Raw genomic sequence first — 12,700 nt, 5'->3', positions numbered from 1 at the left:
TGGAGATGACGGGCACTCCAGCTGGTGATTGTGACATAGCCCCCCCCTTAAGGAGTGGCTTCCAGACACTCCAAAAAGTCTTAAAAGAAACAGTCCTGGGGGGCGGTGGGGGGGGAGCAGGGGTGGAGCAGGGGAACGAAGGAGCGGGAGCCCACCAGGGCGGAGCAGAGGGAGCAGGAGCCCACCAGGGCGGAGCAGACGGAGCAGGAGCCCACCAGGGCGGAGCAGAGGGAGCAGGAGCCCACCAGGGCGGAGCAGACAGAGCAGGAGCCCACCAGGGCGGAGCAGACAGAGCAGGAGCCCACCAGGGTGGAGCAGAGAGAGCAGGAGCCCACCAGGGCGGAGCGGGCAGAGCAGGGAGCCTTGGCGGTGTGGGCAGAGCAGGGAACCTTGGCGGTGCGGGCAGAGCAGGGAGCCTTGGCGGTGCAGGTAGAGCAGGGAGCCTTGGCGGTGCAGGCAGAGCAGGGAATTCCGCTATGAATGCCGCCTCGATAAGAGGCATTGGCGCAGTGGACTCTTTAACTGACGAGGCAGTGCAGTGGTTAGTGGGATGCCCACCGGGCTTGAGAGTATGTGGCTTGAGAGCGTAGGCTCTGCGTGGCTTGAAAGCGAAGGCTCTGCGTGGCTTGGCTCTGGACGCTCGGGCGAGAAGTGACTTGGCTCTGGACACTCAGGCGAGACGTGACTTGGCGTGACAGGAACAGCTGTGACTTGACTTGGCGTGACAGGAACAGCTGTGACTTGACTTGGCTCGGAGGGAACAGCTGCTTGACCTGGCTCAGGAAGTGCTGCTTGATTTGGCTCAGGAAGTGCTGCTTGACTTGGTTCAGGAAGTGCTGCTTGACTTGGCTCAGGAAGTGCTGCTTGACTTGGCTCAGGAAGTGCTGCTTGACTTGGCTCAGGAAGTGTTGCTGTGTTCTGACTTGACTCTGAAGGAGCAGCAGCTGTGACGTGACTTGACCTGACAGGAACAGCAGCTGTAGCGTGACTTGACTTGGCAGGAACAACGGCTGTGACGTGACTTAACTCGACAGGAACCGCATCTTGAAGGACAGCCATGATAGATGCAGACTCAGAAGCAGAAGACATGACGTGAACTGGTTGTGGCTTGGCTGATGTGACGTGAGCGGGCTGTGGCTTGGCAGACATGGCGTTAGCGGGCGCTGGCTTAGCAGACGTGACGTTAGCGGGTGCTGGCTTGGCAGACGTGACATTAGCGGGCGCTGGCTTGGCAGACGTAACATTAGCGGGCGCTGGCTTGGCAGACGTGACATTAGCGGGCGCTGGCTTGGCAGGTGCTGACAGTAAGAGACCGGCTGTTCGTACTGGCAGCAGTGGTGGGTCCTCCAAGCTGGATATTAGTCTCTGATAAGCCATGGAGACATGAGGGTGTGATACTGCAGCCACCAATTTTACGACAATCTCGGGGGTGGCGGTCATCTTGGGTGCAGGTTCGGGTGTGGCGGCCATCTTGGTCGAAGACATGGGAACGGCGGCCATCTTGGCCGGGAACTCAGGGACGGAGGCCATCTTGCGTGTAGACTCTGGAAAGGTGGCCTTCTTGTGAACTGACTCAGGAAGGGCGGCCATCTTGTGAACAGGCTCTGGAAGGACAGCCATCTTGTGAACCGACTCTGGAAGGGCGTCCATCTTGTGAACAGGCTCTGGGCTAGCAGACATCTTGTGCAGTGGCTCTGGGCTAGCAGACATCTTGTGCAGTGGTTCTAGGCTAGCAGACATCTTGTGCAGTGGCTCTGGGCTAGCAGACATCTTGTGCAGTGGTTCTAGGCTAGCAGACATCTTGTGCAGTGGCTCTAGGCTAGCAGACATCTTGTGCAGTGGCTCTAGGCTAGCAGACATCTTGTGCTGTGGCCCTGGGCTGGCAGACATCTTGTGCAGTGGTTCTAGGCTAGCAGACATCTTGTGCAGTGGTTCTAGGCTAGCAGACATCTTGTGCAGTGGCTCTAGGGTAGCAGACATCTTGTGCAGTGGCTCTAGGCTAGCAGACATCTTGTGCTGTGGCCCTGGGCTGGCAGACATCTTGTGCAGTGGCTCTAGGCTAGCAGACATCTTGTGCTGTGGCCCTGGGCTGGCAGACATCTTGTGCAGTGGTTCTAGGCTAGCAGACATCTTGTGCAGTGGTTCTAGGCTAGCAGACATCTTGTGCAGTGGCTCTAGGGTAGCAGACATCTTGTGCAGTGGCTCTAGGCTAGCAGACATCTTGTGCTGTGGCCCTGGGCTGGCAGACATCTTGTGCAGTGGTTCTAGGCTAGCAGACATCTTGTGCAGTGGTTCTAGGCTAGCAGACATCTTGTGCAGTGGCTCTAGGGTAGCAGACATCTTGTGCTGTGGCCCTGGGCTGGCAGACATCTTGTGCTGTGGCTCTGCGAATCCCATCATACACGGAGAGCCACATAACAACAGAGCATAGTCCATCATGTCCATCAAGCTGCCATTAGATGTCCAACCAGGTACTTGTGATTTAAGTGGTTCATTCAGTCCAAAATGAAACAGATGTTTAAACAACACTTCATCATAAAGCGGTACCTGGTGGGATAACTCACAGAACCGGTAGACATATTCCTCAATAGACAAGTCTCCCTGTTGTAGATGCAAAAGCTGGTCGACTGGGTCCATGTTGTGATGCTGGTGAATAAAGCTGCTGGATCCGGGGGTGACTGATCGTTCTGTTACAATAGGGGTCTGGAGACTGACGTGTGGATCCATATGCAAGCTTTATAAAACAGATCGTGGTTGACAGGCAGGGTCAAAATCACCAGCAAACAGGAACATCCAAGATAATCCAAAGCGTAATCCGAAACACAGGCAGAAGGTCAAAAACCAAATGGGCAGTCCAAAGAGGGAAATGAAATTAAACTATGAAACTGGGAAAAACTATGACTAAGACTAGGAAACTGAACAGAACTGAGACAATGGCTAGGAATAACACAAGGAAACTAGGAACACGATAAAGGCTAAACACTATACAACGATCAGTACACACAGAGGGGGAAGGGAAGACTTTATACCAAACACTAGGGGTCACATGACAAAACTAACCAATGGGGAACGGACACATGGAACAGGGAACCAATGGGAGCAGGACACATACAGACAAGAGTAAAGCATGGTGGGTTGAGGTGACACAGCATAAACAGAGTCCGGGATGAAGTGCCCTCTACTGGAGATGACGGGCACTCCAGCTGGTGATTGTGACAGTGTGTGTGTGTGTGTGTGTGTGTGTGTGTGTGTGTGTGTGTGTGTGTGTGTGTGTGTGTGTAAAAATAAATGAATTATTATTACTATTATTATTATTATTATTATTATTATTATTATTATTATTATTATTATTATTATTATGTTAGATTAAAAAAAAAAACTCTTTACATTTTTCTTTACTTCTATCTTGTTTTTGTGTGTGTAAAATAAATAAATAAATAAATAAATAAATAAATAAACATTATTATTATTATTATTATTATTATTATTATTATTATTATAGATTTTAACAAATGGTCTCAAATTGTTTTTTATATGTGTGTGTAAAAATAAATGAATAAACTATTATTATCATTATTATTTTAGATTCAAATTATTTAATTTTTCTTACTTCTAACTTTTAAAATATTTGTACAAATAGTTTCAAATTTTTTTATGTGTGTGTGTGTGTGTGTGTAAAAATAAATGAATAAACATTATTATTATTAGTATTATTAATTATTATTAAAAAACATTTTTATTTACTTCTATCTTGTTTTTATGTGTGTAAAAATAAATGAACAAACTATTATTATTATTATTATTATTATTATTATTATTAGTTAGTAATATGATTAAATACATTTTTATTATTATTTTAGATTTTGAAAATTCTTAAATTAACTTACTTTTAACTTTTTAAGTATTTGTACAAATAGCCTCAATTTATTTTTGATTTTATGTGTGTGTAAAAATAAATGAATACACATTATTATAATTATTATTATTTTAGATAAAAAACTCTACATTTTTATTTACTTCTATCTTGTTTTTTATGTGTGTGTGTAAAATAAATGAATAAACATTATTATTATTATTATTATTATTATTATTATTATTATTATTATTATTATTATTATTATAGATTCAGAAATCTGTATTCTATTTTTTACAAATGGTCTCAAATTTTTGGTTTTTATATGTGTGTGTAAAATAAATAAATATTATTATTATTATTATCATTATAGTTTTTTAAATCATTCATTTTTGTTATTTCTGTACTTTTACAAATGGTCTTAAATTGTTTTTATATGTGTGTGTAAAAATAAATGAATAAATTATTATTATTAGTAGTAGTAGTAGTAGTATTATATTATTATTTTAGATTCAGAAAATCCTTTAATTTTACTAACTTCTAACTTTTTAAGTATTTGTACAAATAGCCTCAATTTTTTTGTTTTTTATGTGTGTGTGTGTGTGTAGAATTAAATTAATAAACATTATTATTATTATTATTATTATTTTAGATGAAAAAAACTCTACATTTTTCTTTACTTCTATCTTACTTATATCTTGTTTTTTATATGTGTGTAAAAATAAATGAATAAACATTATTATTATTATTATTATTATTTTAGATTCAGAAAATTCTTACATTTTTCTTACTTAAGTATTTTTACAAATGGCCTCAAATGTATTTATTTATTTATATATATGTGTGTGTGTGTGTGTGTGTGTGTGTGTGTGTGTGTGTGTGTGTGTGTACTTGGTATTCATCACGTTGTGGGGACCAAATGTCCCCACAAGGATAGGAATACCAGTAGATTTTGACCTTGTGGGGACATTCCTCAGGTCCCCATGAGGAAACAGGCTTATAAATCATGCACAATGAGTTTTTTTGATGAAGTAAAAGTGTGCACAATCTCCTGTGAGGGCTAGGTTTAGGTGTAGGGTAGGTGTAGGGCGATAGAAAGTACGGTTTGTACTGTATAAAAAGTCCCCATAAAACATGTAAACCCAACATGTGTTGTGTGTGTGTGTGTGTGTGTGTGTGTGTGTGTGTGTGTGTGTGTGTGTGTGTGTGTAAAAATAAGTTAATAAACATTATTATTATTATTATTATTATTATTATTAGTATTAGTATTAGTATTAGTATTAGTATTATTATTATTATTTTAGATTCAGAAAAGTCTTTAATTGTTCTTCCTTCTATCTTCTAAGAATTTATACAAATGGTCTCAAATTTTATTTTTTATATGTGTGTGTAAAAACTAGGTTAATAAACATTTATTATTATTATTATTATTATTATTATTATTATTATTGTTATTATTCTAGATTCAGAAAAAGTCTTTAATTATTCTTCCTTCTATCTTCTAAGAATTTATACAAATGGTCTCAAATGTTATTTTTTTATATATGTGTGTAAAACTAAGTTAATAAACATTATTATTATTATTATTATTATTATTATTATTATTACTATTATTTTAGATTAAAAACAACTCTTTACATTTTTCTTCTATCTTGTTTTTATGTGTTTAAAAGTAAATAAATAAATAAACATCATCATTATTATTATTATTATTATTATTATTATTATTATTATTATTTTAGATAAAAAAACTCTTTACTTTTTTTACTTCTGTCTTCTATCTTTTTTTATATGTGTGTGTAAAAATAAACATTATTATTATTATTATTATTATTATTATAGATTCAGACTTCCTTCTATCTTCTAAGTATTTTTACAGATGGTCTCAAATTTTATTTTTTTATATGTGTGTGTAAAAAATAATTTAATAAACATTATTATTATTAAATGAATTATTATTATTATTTTAGATTAAAAAACTCTTTTCTTCTATCTTGTTTTTTTATGTGCGTAAAAGTAAATGAATAAACGTTATTATTATTATTATTATTATTATTATAGATTCATAAAATTCTTACATTTTTCTTACTTCTGTTTTCTAAGTATTTTTACAAATGGCCTCACATGTATTTATTTATTTTTATGTGTGTGTGTGTGTGTGTGTGTGTGTGTGTGTGTGTGTGTGTGTGTGTGTGTGTGTGTGTGTGTAAAAATAAGTTAATAAACATTATTATTGTTATTATTATTATTGGTTGTGTTGAATTGTTAAAAATGCTAGGCCTGTCTAAAAGTAAAGACTGAAAAGTAACCCGAACATGTGTCTGAATAATCTGAAATGAGATTTGCAAAACCCCAAAGAGAGATTTTTTTGGATTTCCAACCAATAAATGATCTCTTCAGATTATCCGCATATATAAATGTGTTAAGAGCACCTGCGAGATGAAACCAGAGTGGCTTTGAGCGCGGCTGGCTGATAAAGACGGCCTATTTCATTGCCAGGCGTTGTTTTGTCCTGATGTGCTGTTAGCCGGCTCTCACCTGGGACCGGTGATAGCTTATCAAAGCCCGAGCAGTTCCTTTCCAGCTCCGGCAGATAATAGAGGCTTTCAGCGCTGTTGAGTGGCAGCAGGGGGAACCATGGGAACCAGCGGTCAGCTGACAGCTAGATGGACAGCTTGACTGCTTTTGCAGCATCATGGGAAATAGCTGTCACCTGGGTTGCCATTGCCCGCAGAGATAACCTTCATTGTGACAGCATATACAAAGATTGTGTTTGTCTCGGCTTTAGTGGAAGCCCTTGACTGGGAAGCTAATGCAATTGATCTTTCATTAGGCATGATCAATGCTTTAATTGATTATTGAGCCTTATTTGACACCAAAACCAAGAGCGCAACAGCATCTCTGGTTGGTGTTGTCATGAATCGTCGACCGGGACCGGTGACTTATACGCTATAGGTGCGAATTTAGCAGCACTTTTGGATGAATGTGCCTTTCAGGAGGGAAAAAAAGATGCAAGACTGATCAAGTTTATAAAATGTTTTGAGATTATCAGATGTGCGAAAATACAACAAATACGCAAAACACACACTGTTTTTATTTTATTTATTTATTTACTTTGAATATATATTTACTCGCTGTAAGAGTAAACCATTTAAAATTCATGGTAAAATTATTTTAAAATTATTAGTTTAAACGTAATAATATTGTATGTAGTTGGAAATATTAATATTTGAAGTTTTTATAATTATGTAAAATAGCAAGGTGTGAGGCCTTGTGAATATTTATATGCGATCATTGTGTTTTGTCATGTTTTTGATTTTTTTTTTCCATTATTTCATTATTTTTGTCGTTATTTTCTGATTTCTGAATTTTTAATGTCTTCTAAGTTTTTTTATTTTTTATTAATTATTATTATTTATTATTATTATTATTATTATTATATATTCAGAAAATTCCTTTAATTATTCATACTTCTATCTTCGTATTTTTACAAAAAATTAGTCTCAATATTTTTATATGTGTGTAAAACTTAAATTAAAAACTTGTATTATTATGAAATGAATTATTATTATTATTATTATTATTATTATTATTATTGAAGATTTTGAATTCTGACATTACATTTTATTATCACTTTAAATGTTTTAATTGTTTTATTATATAAGTATAGATTTATATGGAGATATAGATAATAATAAAAAATATATAAAGTCTGTCTTAAATGCAAAAAAGTAATATATCCATAAATATTTATTTGCATTTTATTTTTATTTTTTATTTAGAGTATAGATTGGATGAATTCTTCACATGGAATCTGAATTTTCCACCACAATGAAACACCACATTCTTTAAAGTCTCTTCCTCTCATCAGTGCCCTCATGTTTAGCAATGGCTCATTCACTCTTTGTGGCAATATTAGGATTCAGGCTTGATTTTGTTACAGCTAGGCTGTGAGTGTCATGGGGGCCATGCGGACCGACGCTTTTGTACCCAGCTGTGGTTCTAGTTTAGATTTCTGGCCTGTTTTCACTCGATCGTGCTGCGGTGCGCGTTTCTCTTTGATCAGATCTGTCAGCCGTAATCAGTGGCATTGTACATCCATGACCTGTCACTAGCGGCATCTGAACTCTGCCGTGGAAGTGAGTGTAGTTGGGATGTAGTCAAAATATCATGCTTTGTTTTATTGGAGTACTCTTTGATACTGTATTTTTTTCTGTATTTTGTTGGAAGTGTGTTATTTCCTACATCCCTTTAATGTAGAGTAGGATCAGAAAGTTTGAAGGTCATTCTTTGAAGCACACTGTAAAAAGTGTTCACCAGTTTCAACTTAAAAAGTTTAGCAGCTGCCTTAACATTTTAAGTTAAATCAACTTAAGTCATTTAAACTCACAAGTTCAGTCAACTATTTTTTTTTGTGTAATAAGTTAAAATGACTTGTAGTTTTAAGCTGATTTAACTTAACATTTTAAGGCAGCTCCTGAACTTAGGTTTTTAAGTTCAATTCAATTCAATTCAAGTTTATTTGTATAGCGCTTTTTACAATACAAATTGTTGCAGAGCAGCTGTACAAAAGTTTTAGGCTACTACAATATATTTAGTAGCTTATTAGTGGTGAATACTGTATGTTGAGTCGATGTACATATGATATAAATATTAAAATCAGTAACTGTGTAATCAAACAGATGATGAACACTAATTGCAATGGTTATGTGCTGTAATCAACTTGTAGGAAAATTATGTAGTGCTGTATGTTGTTTCAAGGCTGGCATCATCTGCGGTCCTCTGAGGGGTTGGCATCATCTCTTCTTCTGAATCCGGGCTGAATCTTGTGTAAACCCTAGTTACCACGGGATGGAAATCCCATGGCAGAGACAGAGAAACAAAGAAATAATTAGCGTAGCTGCTGTTCCAACTTCCGACCAAACAAAAATGATGTGTTTAGCCCAAGCTGAAGAATATTAATGTGCATTTGATCAGATGTAACTGAAATTACAACGTTATGAGATACATTATGTGAATGCTTGGCTAAAGAGATGAGTCTTTAATCTAGATTTAAACATAGAGAGTGTGTCTGAACCCCGAACATTATCATGAAGGCTATTCCAGAGTTTGGGAGCCAAATGTGAAAAGGCTCTCCCTCCTTTAGTGGACTTTGCTATCCTAGGTACTACCAAAAGTCCAGAGTTTTGCGACCTTAGGGAGCGTGAGGGATTGTAGCGTAGTAGGAGACTAGTTAGGTATGCAGGAGCTAAACAATTAAGGGCCTTATAGGTAAGAAGTAATATTTTGTAAGTGATACGGAACCTAATAGGTAGCCAGTGTAGAGACCGTAAAATTGGGGTAATATGATCATATTTTCTTGACCTGGTAAGGACTCTAGCAGCTGCATTTTGGACTACCTGTAGCTTATTTATTGAAGAAGCAGGACAACCACCTAGTAGTGCATTACAATAGTCCAGTCTAGACGTCATGAATGCATGAACTAACTTTGCTGCATCAGAAACAGGTAACATGTTCTGTAGCTTAGCAATGTTTCTAAGATGAAAGAATGCTGTTTTTGTAACATAGGAAATATGATTTTCAAAAGACAGGTTGCTGTCTAATATAACACCCAGATTTTTGACTGTAGAGGAAATAACAGTACATCCACCTAGTTGCAAGTTGCAGTTTAAGAGATTCTGTGTACTGTTTTTTGGTCCAATAAGTAATATCTCAGTCTTATCTGAATTTAACAGTAGAAAATTATTGGTCATCCAGTCTTTCACATTTTTAACACACTCTGTTAACTTTGCTAAGTTAGAAGTTTCATCTGGTCTTGTTGAAATATATAGTTGAGTGTCATCAGCATAACAATGGAAACTAATCCCATATTTCCTAATAATATTACCGAGGGGTAACATGTAAATTGAAAATAGCAGAGGACCTAGGACAGATCCTTGTGGCACTCCATACTTTACTGGTGATAACTGCGATGACTCCCCATTTAAATAAACAAAGTGATAGCGATCGGACAGGTATGATCTGAACCATCTTAAAGCCTGCCCTTGAATACCTGTATAGTTTTGTAATCGATCTATGAGTATTTCATGATCTATAGTGTCGAACGCAGCACTAAGATCAAGTAAAACTAGCAATGAGACGCAGCCTTGATCTGACGCAAGTAGCAAGTCGTTTGTGATTTTTACAAGTGCAGTTTCTGTGCTATGATGGGGCCTGAAACCTGACTGAAATTCTTCAAAGAGATCATTTTTTTGCAAGAAGGAGCACAATTGAGCAGACACAACTTTTTCTAGAATTTTAGACATAAATGGAAGATTAGAAATGGGTCTGTAATTTGCCAATTCACCAGGGTCTAGCTGTGGTTTCTTAATAAGAGGTTTAATAACCGCTAGTTTGAATGGTTTTGGGACATGACCTAAAGATAACGATGAGTTAATAATATTAAGAAGCGGTACTTCTGCTACTGGTAACAACTCTTTTAGTAATTTAGTGGGTACAGGATCTAATAGGCATGTTGTTGGTTTAGATGTGGTGATAAGTTTATTTAATTCTTTCTGTTCTATAGTTTTAAAGCACTGGAGTTTTTCTTTGGGTGTAATGACTAATGTTGAAGTATCAGTTGCTGTAGTATCTATATTAGTTATTGTATTTCTAATGTTGTCTATTTTATCAGTAAAGAAATTCATAAAGACGTTACTATTAAACTGTGCAGGAATATTCAGGTCAGGAGGTGTTTGGTTATTTGTTAATCTAGCCACTGTGCTAAATAAAAACCTTGGATTGTTTTGGTTTTTTTCTATGAGTTGGTGGATATACTCGGCTTTAGCAGCTTTTAAGGCCCGTCTATAGCTGGACATACTGTTTTTCCATGCAATTTTAAAAACTTCTAAGTTAGTTTTTCTCCATTTACGCTCAAGATTGCGAGTTTCTTTTTTGAGAGAATGGGTATTACTGTTGTACCATGGTGCAGTACGTTTTTCTCTAACCTTTTTTAGCTTGATTGGGGCAACAGCTTCTAATGTATTAGAGAAGATAGTGCCTATGTTACTAGTCATTTTGTCTAGTTCATGTTTATTTATGGGTGCACAGAGCAGTTGAGATAAATCAGGCAGGTTATTTGCAAATCTATCTTTGGTAGCAGGAACAATAGTTCTGCCCAGACGATAGCGCGGAGCTATATAGTTAAAGTTGAATCCGGTGAAAAGTTTTTACAGTGTAGTGATGGCCGGTGTGGCCAAAATACTATATCATGCTATATGAGTAAATACTAGTGGTGGGCCGTTATCGGCGTTAACGTGCTGCGTTAACGTGAGACTCTTATCGGGCGATAAAAAATATATCGCCGTTAATCTATTTTCAAAGTTGGGTTGGGAGCTGGGTCTAAACTACGCAAGATATGATGACTTTCACCTTGATATTTTAGCGCGGATGACGTATACCTTGTCGAATTGCACTGTAGGAGGCGGCAACGAGTCTTCAACTTCTGTGAAATTACCACATCAAATGAGACGTGCAGACATGGATGCAGTTATGAAGCCGCTTCAGGGCAGGTGCGTTGCTAGACCCTTTTTACTGGGGCACGTGAGTTATCATTAACTTTGATAATCCCGAAATAAAGACATTAAACTATATGCAACAACTGAATTGACGCTTCTAAAAGCAACGCAGTTTAATCGAAGACTATGCACGCATATAGGCTATCCATGCCCGTGCGCGTCTGTGTATTTAACGGCTACGCGCACGTCGTGCAGCCATTTGCGCAGAAGTACTTGGTTACACAAGTTTGTATAGTTAATTATGTTGTAAATGCAATTGTCAAGCAGTTTGTGATGCATTTTGGAAACAGGAGATGAGCGCCTGTTCTAATGCGCCACCTGGCCCGTTCTCGAAGACTTACTTTTAGTCATTATTTGGGTAGCACACATATTCTGAATGCCTTCAGCAGAATTCAAATTAGCCATTTTAATCTAGATTAATCTACATTAATTCCAAGATTTAATCTAGATTAATCTAGATTAAAAAAAAATAATCTATGCCCACCCCTAGTAAATACCCTTGTGAAAAGGGAATGTGTTTAATTGCATTTGAAGTATACTTCAAATCTTAAAATACTTGCAGACAAAAAAAGTAATGCATTACAATATTGTGTTACTCCCTAAAAATTAACTTAGTTACTTTTTATGGAAAGTAATGCATAAGATTACTTTTGCGTTACTTTTTCTCATCTGGGCTGGGTTTGCTTTTTTGTTTTTTAATATAAAAAAAGTTAAACCTTTGGCAAATGTAAAAGCCATTTCACACCAGAAGTGAAATGAATAAGCGTCAGGCTAAAGGAAATATAAATATATTTCTTTACAGTAGAGGGCGCAGCTCAAACAAAGGAAGAAGAAAGTTCAACACTCTTCAGTAATAAAAATAAATAAATAAATAAACAAACAAACACAAGGTTTCATATGTTTTCTTTTTTAAAGTTCAAATTTAATGATTCTAAAAATGTTAAGTGATGTAATCATGAAGTATATTTTATATTTTAAAAGTACATTTTTAAAAAGCAAGTAAATTTTAAAGGATTCAGAAATATTCATAAACATCACATTTTAGGAGTCACACCACATGACATTTTACAATCTAATCCAACCTTGTCATAAAAAGGTCAAAGTGTCTATTTATTGACTTTGACACACAGTCATGAGGGTCTGCAGGGATCTTTTTCAAATTTAACGATTCTAAAAATGTCAAGTAATGTAACTACCAAGTATATTTAATTTTTTTTTTTTAAATTAACATCAAGTATTAGTTTATATTTTAAAAGTACATATTTAAAGTGTAAATTTTTTTTAAGTAAAT

The sequence above is a fragment of the Garra rufa genome, chromosome 7 (genome assembly GCF_049309525.1).
Source record: "Garra rufa chromosome 7, GarRuf1.0, whole genome shotgun sequence".
Classification (NCBI taxonomy): Eukaryota; Metazoa; Chordata; class Actinopteri; order Cypriniformes; family Cyprinidae; genus Garra; species Garra rufa.
The sequence above is the reverse complement of the archived record's forward strand: the minus strand, read 5'-3'. Positions refer to the sequence as shown.